Raw genomic sequence first — 13,802 nt, 5'->3', positions numbered from 1 at the left:
TATGACAAAAACACAATGGACAAAACAATTTTCAAGATAGGAAAACTCAATTGGAAAGAATGTCCATTGCAAGATCCATTAATGCTTCAAAGATCACAAAATTCATCCAAATATACTCAAGAATGACATGGCATAAGGCATTTTATTTTATTTTATTACAAGCAAAAACTAGAAAAACCTAAATTTCCACCCCCACACTTAAAATATGCAATGTCCTCAATGCATGGAATAGGTGAAAATAGAAATAAAAAGATAGAGATAGAACAATAAAACCTGAGTTGCCTCCCAAAAGCGCTTGGTTTAAAGTCTTCAGCCCGACTTCCCTTTGTGAATTCAACCGAGATCCTTGAGGGTTGTGGTGTAGACTCCCCTTGATGACTTCTTGAGATTGACATTTGATTGCTTAGGTGTCATGTAAGGAGCATAAGCTTTCATCACCATTGTTTCCTTAGGAAAGACATTTTTCTTCATTTTCTTGGTCTTCCTCTTCTTTTTTATCTTGGTCTTCTTTTTCTTCTCCTTGAAATCTTCAACTTGAGACTTTTGAACTTCAATTTCAGCTTGGGAGGCTTCCTTGAGAACTTCATGTTCAACTTTTGAATCTTGGCATAGGAAAACTTCCATCAGAATATATGGAGCTTCCTTCTCAAGAGTGTTGGGGATGACCATATCAATATGCTCCACTTGGAGGCATTGTTGAGAAATCTCCTCTTGCCTTCTATTGGCAAATACTTTAAAAGTTATTTGGTCACCTCCCTCACCTCTTAAAGTAAGCTTCCCTTTTTCAACATCAATCGAAGCTCTTCCGATGCTCAAGAATGGCCTTCCCAAGATTATGGGAGTAGTGGGATTGGCCTCCATATCCAAGATAAGAAAATCCACCGGGAACATAAGATCACCCACCTTCACTAAGACATCCTCCACTATGCCAAGTGGGTATTTGATTGATCTATCCGCCATTTGCAAAGACATTGAGGTTGGACTAATCTCTTTCACTCCAATTTGCTTCGCAACCGACAATGGCATCAAATTGATACTAGCTCCAAGATCACACAAGGATCTCTCAATCAAGGTGTTACCTATAGGGCACGGGATTGTGAAACTTCCCGGATCATCTTGCTTAATTGGGAGCTTCCTTTGCACAATGGCACTACACTCTTCGGTTAATTGTATCTTTTCATGCTCCTTCAATATCCACTTCTTGGATAAGATCTCCCTCATGAATTTGGCATAGCAAGGAATTTGCTCTAAGGTCTCGGCAAAGGGGAGGTTCACTTGAAGCTTCTTGAATACCTCTAAGAACTTAGAGAATTGATCATCCTTCTTCTTGTTGCTCTTTAACCTTTGAGGAAATGGAATTGGAGGCACATATGGTTTCACTGGAGGTGCAGGAAGTGAACTATTGAGCCAATCCAACTCCACAGCATATCGAGTCTGCACATCTTTCTCATTTATGCATTTTTCATCATGTACTGCAGCTGGCCGATCGATCGGGATGGGGTCCGATTGATCGGGATGGCCACTAGACAGTTTTCAACTTGGGTCTCCCCTGTTTTGCTGCACTCTTCCTTCTCCTGTAAAATTTTTGCCTTTTCGACATTTAGATCAGAAACATTTTTAACCACCTTACCTGTCCGGAGATTGATTGCCATGCATTGCTCCTTATCCTTCCCTTTTGGATTCACCTTCGATTGGCTCGGCAATGTACCTCTTTCTCTATATGACAAAGTATTAGCTATTTGCCCCATTTGTACCTCAAGATTCTAGATGGAAGCTCCATAATTTTGCATCAAATTTGCTTGAGCTTGTAGAGTGGCATCGATTTTGCTCATGTATTGCTCCGTCCTTGTCATAAATTGGGAGATTTGAGTTGTAAATGTATCTAGGCCTCCGGCTACCTTTGAGAACATCTCATCAATATCTCTCTTCTGCTCTTGGGGCTGCACTAGATGTTGAGGATTTTGCACATTTTGAGTATTGCTCTAAGAGAAGCTGGGGTGATTCTTAAATCCCGAATTGTAGAAGTTGGAATAAGGATCATTGCGGAGTTGATTGAAATTACCTCCACCAATGGAATTCGCTTGCTCAAAAGAGTTAGAAGAAGAAGCAATAAAACATTCCCCCGTAGGATGGCGTCCACAACAATAATCACAAGAAATATAGGAAGGTGTGCTTTGCATAGCATGCACTCCTTTTCTTTGCCATAATAGCCAAGGTAGACATAACTTCATCACCTCTACAACTTCCCCCTTGCTTTGGATTCCCCCTCACCGAGGACCAAGAGTTAGTGGTCTTGGCCACTTTATCAAGTAATTCTCGAGCCTCCTCTTGATTTTTGGTCATAAAAGAACCTCCCACGGCCGATTCAATAGTCTCCTTAGTATGCATGCTCAACCCATTATAGAAAGCTTGGTACACCACCCATTCCAGAAGACCATGATTTGGGCAACTTCGAATAATTCCTTTAAAACGCTCCCAAGCCTCATAAAATGATTCAAGATCCTTTTGGGCAAAAGACATGATATCCGCCCTAATTTGCCCCGCCTTGGCCGGAGGAAAGAATTTCGCCAGGAATTGCTCCGCCATCTCATCCCAAATGGTGATAGAATTGGGAGGCAAGGACATCAACCATCGCTTAGCCTTGTCCCTCAAAGAAAATGGGAATAACCTCAATAAGATAGCATCCTTAGAAGCTCCGTTAATCCCAAAAGTAGTGCACACATGCAAGAAAGAGCGAAGATGGACATTGGGCTCTTCATTAGGAATACCATAGAAATTCATCGAGTTAGAGATAATTTTGATGATAGCCGGTTTGATCTCAAAATTAGTAGCATTGATAAGAGGATAGCGGATGCTTGAAGGATTTTTATCCCAAGTAGGCCTAGCACAATCCTCAAGAGAGCGATGATCAAAATTCCTAGGAGGGTTTTCAACCTCTTCACCACCATTTCTTCCATTAGCACCTCCACCATTACCATTGTCATCATTCATATTCATGCCCCCACCGGGCTCACCAACATTCCTCCTTGCTATATTGTCTCCCATGCCTTCCATGATATTATTAGTATACTCCCGCCTAAGATTGCGAAAAGTCTTCTCAATTTCCAAATCGATATTAATCAATTCCAAGTTAAGAGTACGCCTTCCCAAGCTCATACAAGAGAAATAAATTCTGCAGAAAAATAAAATCCAATTAACACAATTGAAAACCTAATTTGACATAAAAAACAATTGTCTCAATCCCCGGCAACGGCGCCAAAAACTTGATATGGATTTAATTGCAAGGGCACAAATTGCACAAGAAATAAAGAGATGAGTAAATTATCGTTTCCGCTAGGGATGTGTTGGCAATAGAAATCAATGTCAAACAAGCAACAATTATGCAAATTGGGTAAAAAGGATAAGTGGTTGGTTTTGATTTTAACTAAACTAATTAAAAAGAACAAAGAACAAATGAAACACAAGTATGTAATCGAAGATGGAAAACATTAGGGTACTTAACTTCACCTCACCTATCCAATTCAATTCCCCTGGTCCCTTAATCCCTAAGTGATCTCTCAATAATGACAATTGATTTTCCAACCTATTCAATGTTCTATTCCTAGATACATCGAATGTATTTTCAATATAAATCCCTGTTATTCCTAACAATTGGATTAATATATCAAAGACCCATTAAGAACTATGGAACTCATTTAGCTATTGCATAAGTCACAAACCTATATTCCTATGGTTTATGCACCTTATGTCATCTATGGCTTGAGGCAAACCCTAGATATCTCCTTCCGGTTTCAATCTAGGCAACAAAGCATTTAGATGGTGATCAAGCATCCAAAAGCATTAAGCACACCCATAGACAATCAATAAGAGAGAGAAATCAAGAAATAGGGAAACCAAGTTTATTGAATCTTCAAGGTTTGGTTACATTAAGACCCTAGAAAATAGATCTAGTCACTCATAGAGTCAAGATACATCATCAAGCAATGAAAATCAACCATGAAAACTAAGATAAAAGAGGAGAGAGAAAACCCCCTTGTGAACCCTCTTCTTCTCCAAGCTTCAACGGTGGCCTCCAAGGTAGAGAATGAAACCCAGCTCCAAGAACACTCCCAAAACCCTATTTTATCCCCTTTTATGCTTCCCCAAACCTTATGTCGTTTCCTAAACAAGTTGGGGTCGTTTTGGCTCAAAAACACGTGAATTCGAAACTTTTCAGAAACTACGCGTGCTGTGAATAGTAATTCTGATCGATCGGACATTGTTCCGATCGATCGGAAATGCAATCTGTCTCCATGAATTTTTGGGTGTTTTGGCAGGTTCGATCGATCAGGAATGGCTCTGATCGATCGGAAATCACTTCTGGAGTCCAAATCTTCATTTTGCACTCTTTTCCTCCATTTCTTGCCTTGGCACCTACAATATGCAAATATAATTTTCTTAGGCAATATCAACTCTTAATCAACTCGAAATGGGATGAAATTATATGTAAAGGATGCACAAATTTATGTATATATTTGACACATCAGTCTACAACTAGCACCTATGTCTTTTTTGGTCCTAATCTTCTCACATGGACTGCCAAGAAACAATCTATTGTTTCTCGGTCTAGTACTGAAGTCGAATATCACGCTCTTGTCACCACTATCATTGAAATTAGATGGTTTGGGTATTTATTCTGTGAACTTGGTATTCCACTCAAATCTGCACCATGTATATATGTTGATAATATTTTAGAAATTTATATGGTGACCAATTCGATCTTTCATGCTCGCACTCGTCACATTGAGATTGACTATCACTTTGTTCGTGAGTTAATTGCTCAAAAGGCTCTCCGTACCTACTATGTTCCTTCCTCACATCAACTTGTCGATATTTTCACTAAAGGTCTCAATCGTGATCAGTTTTCTCTTCTTAGGTCCAAGCTTAATCTTCGCACTGCTCCATCACGCTTGAGGGAGGGTAAAGAGAATCATGAGACCTTAAGAGATTCATGATTCTCTCCATTCAACAGGTTCAATCAACTCATTATCTCCATGAAATCAGTTGATCACATTCAATTACCATTGACTCCAAGAATCACGCTCATTCCACTTATTTAGCATTAGAGGATTCAAGATTAGCATCATACCTGCTAGTACTACGGGACAATTAAGTGTGTAATATATGAGATTAATTGTACATACCTTATATTGTTTTGTTTTTGTAAATAAGTCTAACTAATGTACTTGTCTATCTATACGTTTGTAATACAAGAGAAATATAACTTGATCATTGCACCCATTCCTATATCTCTATATCTCACCTTTCGTGTCTCTCATCCTTCTCTGTTTATGTTTTCTTGTAGTATCACTGCTTGAAATTTATCCCCTTATCTGTTACCCACTTGATAGTATGAGGTATCATTGTCTGCGATTTATCCCCTTATATGTTACTCATTTGATATTTCAAGATATTTGAGTGCCACGACCTTCGAGGATAAATCCAGATTGTCATATGTTGTTGGTTAGACGTGGATGATTTGTGGCATTATGCACGTTGGGATGAGATGTGTGTTTGCAATAGTGCACATGATAAAATGAAGGGAAACAAGCAAGAGAGAAGATAAAATGGTTTAACGTTGTCATATTTATTATGGAGGTGAATCGTCTGCAGTAAAAAAAGTTGGCAACATGTTTCTTCACTAGTTGGCATTTAGGATGATTTTTTTGAAATTCAAAGGGTTGCGCATTTTAGGGGTGATTTCGTAAATTAAAAAATTCAAATCCTTCTCCTTAAATAAGAACAATGTTTGAAGGGAACATTGTTTGTACTGTAAATAACCTTCATTCACCTGATGAGACGTGGCAATGTGGGACCTTGCACTTGACAAGGATCAACCAATCTCCAACTGACATGTGGCAAGGACCAGAAAAATTTGTTTCTAACAATTGTTCATTTTGTCAATATTCTAGTGTTATGTGACTTGCAATCCAGGGTTTAATTGTTGATATCAGGATTATCCAAAATGTTGTGTCCAAAAGGCTACAAATAAGGAGATTTATTGTCATAACGGTTTATCCTATTTCAAAACAGTTTGTTGAAAGAGAACTAAGATTTTAGCTGGATAATCGCAAAGGAAGTATAGGAGATTTCAGAGTTTGTAGCCTGGATGTTCTTGAGTACTCTCAAAAAATGTTTCCAATGAATGCACGTCAACGGAGTGCAAAGTCATGTTCGTCCTACACTTCGAAGAAGAATACACTTTTTCACAATCCATTGTACAAGAGCATTATCAAAATGGGCAGTTAGCCATTTTTCCTCAATTACAAGCATAAGGCCTACAATTCAGGAAGATGGAGCAAGATGCAGGTTAGCACTCCCACATCCACCTTGAAGAAGGGGCACGACCCTAAGGTTCTCTCCATGATCCCCATTACTAAGAAGAGATTGCGGTTATGAAGCACTTTCACCCAACAATTTCAAGAAATAAGTAGGAAGGTTGTTTTCTCCAACTCCCCACGACAAAACATGTCAAGGAAGTGCCAGGGAAACAGGAGATAAAGACCACCATGAATACTATAAAGGAGGAAGAAGAGAAGTCTACATTCACCCCGCGTCAAACATAGACCCCACATCTACAAACCTTTACTACTTTCTTAGGCAATGACTCTGATCACTTATCTTTACAATTAGTATTGCTCAGGTCAACTAGTTTTTTTTATTAGCCATATACTTTTCAAGCCTTCAGGGCTATCTTTATGTTTTAGCTTGTAAAGCATGCGTCAATACATTACATGATGTATTCTCAATCAATGAAATTCTTGATACATTCCAGCAATGTGTTATTTTTCATTTCATTTCAATATGAGGTCTTTCATTTCGGTATTACTCTTCTATCTCCTACTTTTTCCGCTTGACACTTTTCAAATTCTAAGTCATTTTCTAGTGAGGCAATCTCGAACTAGTAGTCTTGTGTTCTCAGACTGCACACAAATCGTTTGGTGACAAGTTAGATTTGGTGCAATCCCATATCTTAATCTTTGGACTGACATCAAGTCCTAATACACCTTAACACATGCATTGTCCATAACTCAAACACTGTTATCCCCAACTGACAGAATCTTAACATCTCATGTAGAGCGAGGAAGACATCGGACAGATACATAGCGATGGGCAAATAAAATCCCCCAACAAAACACGCAAGTTCACACACTAGTCTCCGGAACATAAGTCCGAAGTCTACATGTCAAATACCACACGAAAACTTTTCCAATGCTTATCGAAATGAGCTATAACCAACAAAAACAAAACCAAAATGAAAATGAAAAAGGACTAATTTGTGGTTGAAATAGAAATATGTAGTAACCGATTTTCGCCTGGCCAAAAAATACAAAATAGAAAAAATAGAAAAACACAAAAAAAATTCAAAAGCCCGTTCTTAAGCCCACAAGCCCTCAAAAATTCAAAAGCCCATTTCTCGGACCATAAGCCCATAAAAATTTAAACCCAAGCCCAATACAACTAAACCCTAGAAAATATCTAAAAATAAGAGAATTTAAAATTTTAAAAATAAAACCTTAAAAAGGAAAAGGTGGCACCTTCTAGGGTTTTGCAAAAAGAACGAAAAATAGAAAAAAAAAAAGTTAGTTTCTTAGGGTTTCTAAAGAAAGAGAAACTAGGGTTTAAGGGGTAAAAGGGTAAAAGAAGATAGAAAAAGAGGGGGGTTAATAGCACTTTTGCACACTGAAAGATTTTCCATGTTCAATTTGTACATTGAAAGATTTTTTGTGCCAATTCGACACATGAAAGATTCAAATTTTGTCAAATTACACAATCGGGCAGATTTGTCCTGTTTTGGGCAGTCAACGTGCCCATGTGACATATTGACCATTAAGTTTTATTTTAAATCTGGTAAAATTAATTCCACGTGGAATTAATGCATTACATAAAATATAAAACTAATGTGGACAAATCTCCACCTGACACCTGTTGTAAGTAACCATTATATGTATTCAAACTGTCAATTTATGTACCAAATCGAACACTGAAAGATCATTCTTGTTTCAAATCACATATTTAAACAGCAAAATTATCGAAAACATATATAAGTGCAATAGAGATACAGATGTTCACAATACAATATAATGTCCAAAATAAGTGACATCAAATTGGCAGCATAAAGTCCTAAATAAGGGTAGATAAGCATCAGTGCATAGTGTATCAAAAGAGGGCTACATAAGCCATATAGTTCAAAACAAACATAGTTAATCCCTACGCACTTTTTCTCTCATGATTGATCGATTCTTGAGTTTGATTCAACATCGAAGTGTACCTTGGAATGGATGTTGCTCCCTACATGGTTGAAACTATATATTTACTACTCCTAATAGCATGAATTTTTTTCCCTTTACTGGGACTAACACTGTTGGCAGCAGCAGATGTTTGTGAACTCAATCTAGAACTCAGTCCAGAATTCCCTACTCCTCTACCAACAGTAGATGGTTGTGAACTCAGTCCAGAACTCCCTTCTCCTCGACCAGTAACTCCTCTACCAGTGGCTCCTCGACCAGCAACTCCTCTGCCAGCATTTCCTCTAACAACAGCTCCACTACCAGTACCTCCTCTACCAGTGGCTCCTCTCCCAACATCAGTAGGACCCATATGTTCAGTGGCTTGCTGCAAATCAAATATATCATAAATTTATCTATAAAACAAGCAGAGTTATAGTATGTAAATGAAGTCACCTGTTCCAATGGTAGGTTTTTACAAGATCTGATGTTGTGCCCAATTCCTCCACATTTAGTGAATGTTACTTTGTGGTACCTTCTCCTCAATCTAGTGCCAGATTGATTCTCATCATGCTCTCGTCGTCTCTTTTTCTTTGGTCTTCCAGTAGCTGAAACTTGCATTGGAGGAGGGATAATCTTGTCAGCACCTTCGAATACCCACAAGTTCTGTCCATTAGTTGGTACTACATTGTGCTGATAAATCTTCATGTAAGTTTCCCTTGTATAGGCAACATGCACAAAGTCTACTGGATTTTTTCAGCCAACCAATTATAGCTACGGCATGTGTGCAAGGTATCCCTGTTAAGTCTCACTCCCTACAACTTCATGAAGATTACCCAACATTAACAACATATTGCTCTAGTTTTTTTGAAACCTGAAAAATGGAGTGTTGAGCATCTCCACTCCATTTTCCTGTCCATGTCCTGCTTTTGTTGAATGCTTTATTCAATCTATCATGTACCTCTGGTACCAGCCTACCTTGTTTCCTTCTCATCTTAATCCGATTCTTAACATGCCTATCCATTGCCTCTGCCCTTATCCACTCCAGCATTGTTGTTAGGGGTTTGTCTCTTACCTTTAGTAACTTTCGAAGACAAGCTTTCTGAAATGAGCTCCTGGCCGTTTCTTGCTAAAATTGGCATAAATATGCCTAACACAGAACCTATCTTCTATTACTTGCTGAGCTTCAGTAGATAGTGTTTCTATAGCCCACACCAAGCCCTATAAAAAAACAACTAGATTGAGTGTCTTACATATTTATTCAAATGCAATGTAAGCATGTTCAAAACATTACCTTTTGTCTGTCAGAAATGAAGCACCACCTCTCTACATTGAAACCTCCAATGTCCTGCAGCAGGTTCCTCAGAAACCAAATCCATGAATCTGCATTTTCCCTTTCTACCACTACCCATGCTATAGGAAATATTCCATTAGCCCCATCTTGAGATATTGCTGTAAGTAGCTGCCCCCCATATGATGTCTTCAGAAAACATCCATCCAAACCAATTAATGGCCTACAACCTGCAAGAAATCCATCTCTCAATGGAGCCAAGCACATATAAGCGCTCTTAAATACTGCAGGATCCTCAGGGTTGTTCCTATCAAGAATAATGTTGCATGTACTGCCTATATTGGTCCTTACAACCTCTGCTAAATAACTTCTTAGCTTGCCATATTGTTCTTGATGGTTACCATCTATGATTTATAAGGCTTTCTTCTTTGCTCTGTAAGCATGGGTCTTGAAATATCCAAAGAAAGATTTTCCTTAACATATACAACCAAATTTGCAGCACTGACTTTAGGTTCATCCTGGATCTTATCAACCAACCTCAAAGCAAGCCATGAGTTGTTGGCATGTTTGTTGTCCAGAGTCCTACTGCACCTGTGTTCATTAACATAAGTCTTGATCTGATAAGTGGCTTGCCCATTGATTTTAGAGCACCAAATCATCCAAAGGCAACCTAAATTACATCTGGCCTTACATCGCTCCTTCTCATTCCTTTCAAAAATTATTTGGTACCCACCCTCAATTGAGTATGTTTTCACAGCATCCTTGAACTGTTTCAGTGTGTTGAATTCCATCCCAAGCTCAAATTCAAACTCCTTCCCACTTACCTTGTCATTATATTTTGGATTGGCACGACCAATCTTTCTAACCTCCTCATCACTATTTGATTCATATAATAAAATGTCTTCATTATCATATACATAAACATCATTGATACCCTCTTCCTCATTAGAACCATCAACTCCAGTTTCCTCTCCATCCTCAACACCTACACCTCCAGAACCCCCAACATTAGTATCACCACTCCCTACCCCATCATCTAAACCTACATCTCCAGAACCCCCATCATTAGTACAACCCTCAGCATTAGTATCACCGCTCCCTACCCCAGTATCAGCACCATCTCCGCTGCCTTCCAAACTTTCCATTACAATATTCCGAACCTCATCATCACTATCATTCAGATTAACTACTCCACTAGCGCTCTGATTTTGCACAAATCTTTTGAGCTTGTTTGTTGACCTTGTGATAGGTCTTCTCAGAGCAGGCTACATTCTCACCGGTTTACCTAATCAGTACCAAAATTAGAGGAAAAAACAGAGGAAAATGGCATAAAACGAGCAAAATAGAACACAACTAAAGCAACAAAATCGACCACGTCCACATCAATCGATTAAACGATAACCAGTTACCTAAAACGGAGAAAGATCGTCGAAAGAGAGCGTGGTGATCTAGAGTGGCATTCGAGTTTTTGGGAATCTCTGCATTGAGGGTTAACGAGACTCACGAGAGAGTGTTGATGGAGAGTGTGAATGTGAAATATTGGGTTTGGGTGTTTTAGGGTTAATGGATATTAGGCACGTAAAATCTATACAGCTAATCATTTTTCTAACTCCGTTAACACCGTTTGCCATGTCAAGCCCATTTAACGGTCAACATGCCACATGGGCACGTTGACTGCCCAAAACTCTGCAAATCTGCGCGATTTTATAATTTGACACAATTTGAATCTTACGTGAATCGAATTGGCACAAAATATCTTTCAGTGTGCAAATTGAAACATTGAAAATCTTTCAGTGACCAAAAGTGCTATTAACCCAAAAAGAGGGTTTTGGTGTGGGAAAGAAGGGGGCGACACACCACAAAAAAGCTAGGAAAGAAAAAAGGTTTTTTGGTGAGAAAGAAAGGGAGGAACACATAAGAAATTAGGGGAGAAAACCGAGAGAGAAGGGTCATGTAAAGGAAATCGGGAGAGGGAGTGAAACAGAGAAAGAACGGGGGAAGGAACCGAGTAAAAGAGAGGAGAAGAAGGGGATTTCGTCTTCTTTAGCTTGGGGTTCTCTGTCTTTATTAATCTAAGAAGGTAAAAGCTTGTACATACTCTTGTCTTTCTTTGTTTCTATGCCTTCGGTTCTATTTCTAACTTAGGGTTCCTCTGTGGCTGTGTTTGTTACTTTACTCCATGGTGTATTAAATATGATTCGCATAGTCGGTTTTGTTGAGGTTGAATATCTGAGGTTCCGCATGAATTTACTCGGGTTCTTAGAATATGTTCAATTGTGTTTTAGATTATGTTCTTATGTATGTAATGTGTGGTACATGTTTGAGTTGAATGAAGTATGATTCATGTTTGTTTGCTTCCTGCTGGTTCACTACGGTGATGTTTGGATTTGATATGTTGTAATGAGGCCAATATGCTATGCTATGCTATTGAACTTTGAACTTTGATGATTCACTACGAACTATGCTATTTGATATGTTGTAATGAGGCCAATATGTTTCCATCCGACTATGAACTTTGATGATTCAAATCTGATTTGAAATGCTATGCTATGTTCAATCTGAGATTTGTGTTTGTATGTGTGAATCTTTAATATGAGAATGAGTTACTAAAATCTCGATTTTTGGATGTCCAATTTTGACCCCAATCTTATATTTCATGTTGGGCTTGGACCGGGCTTGACTCCTTTGAGCCGGGTTGACCTCATTTGGGGCTGGAGAGCTTATTTGGAGATTGGATTGGGTTTGAGCAATATATAGGCTCCATGGGCCATGTTTGTATTTTTATTTTATTTGTATGTATTTTTATCTTTTTTATTTTGCATGTATATCTTTGTAAATGTAAATATGTAATAGGGTAGTGAAAATAATTAAAAAGTAGCGTAAAGTAGTGTAATTTAGTTTTATGCATGTTTAATGTGATTAGTATGCATGTTTAGGGGTTGGTAAATTTAGAATATCAAATATGCAGGAGTAGGAGTAGTTGATAAATTATGTAGAATGCAATGCTTAATTATATGTTAGGTTGTATGCTTAGTTTTACAAATTTGTCCATTCAACAACCATATCTTCACTAAATTTCCATTTTAACAAAATAACGAAAAACAATAGATACCTAAATTAAAGTCAATTAGGAGGAGGACTTGATGACATTCAGCTCTTGTCTAGCCTTTAATTATGATATATTCATCTAAACGAAAAGCAAATGATAAATTAATTTACTAGATACCTAAATTAAAGTTCATTAAGAGGAGGACTTGATGACATTCAGCTCCTGCCTGAGCTTTAATTATATTATCTCTTCAAATTAAAGTATCCTTTGTACCCATAAAATAATGGTAATTTAATTTATTAGATACATAAATTAAAGTTCATTAGAAGGAGGACTTGATGACATTCAGCTCCTGCATAGGCTTTAATTATGATATCTCTTCAAATTAAAGTATCACTTGTATCCATAAAATAATGGTAATTTAATTTATTAGATACCTAAATTAAAGTTAATTAGGATGATGATTTGATGACATTCAGCTCTGGCCTAGGCTTTAATTATGTTATCTCTTCAAACTAAAGTATCATTTGTATTCGTAAAAATAATGGTAATTTAATTAAAGTTAATTAGGAGGAGGACTTGATGACATTCAGCTCCTGCCTAGACTTTAATTATGTTATCTTTTTAAATTAAAATACCATTTGTGGAAGTCCCCTTGGTATAAAACCTAATGCCCTTTTGCAAGTTCCACCAAATATTTTTCAAAATCACAACAACATTTTTCGCCAAGCCGAGAATGACCATAGTGATCTCATGCACCCTTTCTTAAAATTTCAAAACCCATTCAAAGTGGGGTTTTTCATCAATTTCCAATAAAACCCATCAAAATGGGATTTTCAAAATAAAGGTTTGGTCTAACATTAATGGAAAACATTCCACCCCATTTGATAATACATGATTTTTCGGGTATATGAAAAATTCATTAAAACAAATTGGGACATACAACAAATTTTCAAGAAAAAACACATAGATCAATCTAAGTAACCTTTTAGAGAGTTGTGAAGTGCCTAACGCCTTCCCCATACTCAATAGACTCCCTTACCCATTTTCTGGTTTGTAGACCACATTTTTAATGTCCAATTGCACTCATATCAATTGATGTCGACTCTAAACATTTTTCATCATTTTTCTATCCATCTCCTTTTTTAAATGAGCCTATCGCCGGTCTGCGTCGTGACTCCAGTTGCGAAAAAAT

General features: G+C 37.7%; 1 non-coding gene across 1 annotated transcript; it reads left to right on the top strand.

Moving 5' to 3' along the window:
• The first annotated feature begins 2,431 nt into the window (after window positions 1-2,431).
• On the top strand, window positions 2,432-2,537 carry LOC119981578. Its single transcript, XR_005464186.1, has one exon. It is a non-coding gene; the product is annotated as a small nucleolar RNA R71 (small nucleolar RNA).
• Window positions 2,538-13,802: the final 11,265 nt, after the last annotated feature.

The sequence above is a fragment of the Tripterygium wilfordii genome, chromosome 16 (assembly GCF_013401445.1).
Source record: "Tripterygium wilfordii isolate XIE 37 chromosome 16, ASM1340144v1, whole genome shotgun sequence".
NCBI classification, from domain to species: Eukaryota; Viridiplantae; Streptophyta; class Magnoliopsida; order Celastrales; family Celastraceae; genus Tripterygium; species Tripterygium wilfordii.
This window is presented reverse-complemented; position numbering and strand designations above follow the sequence as displayed.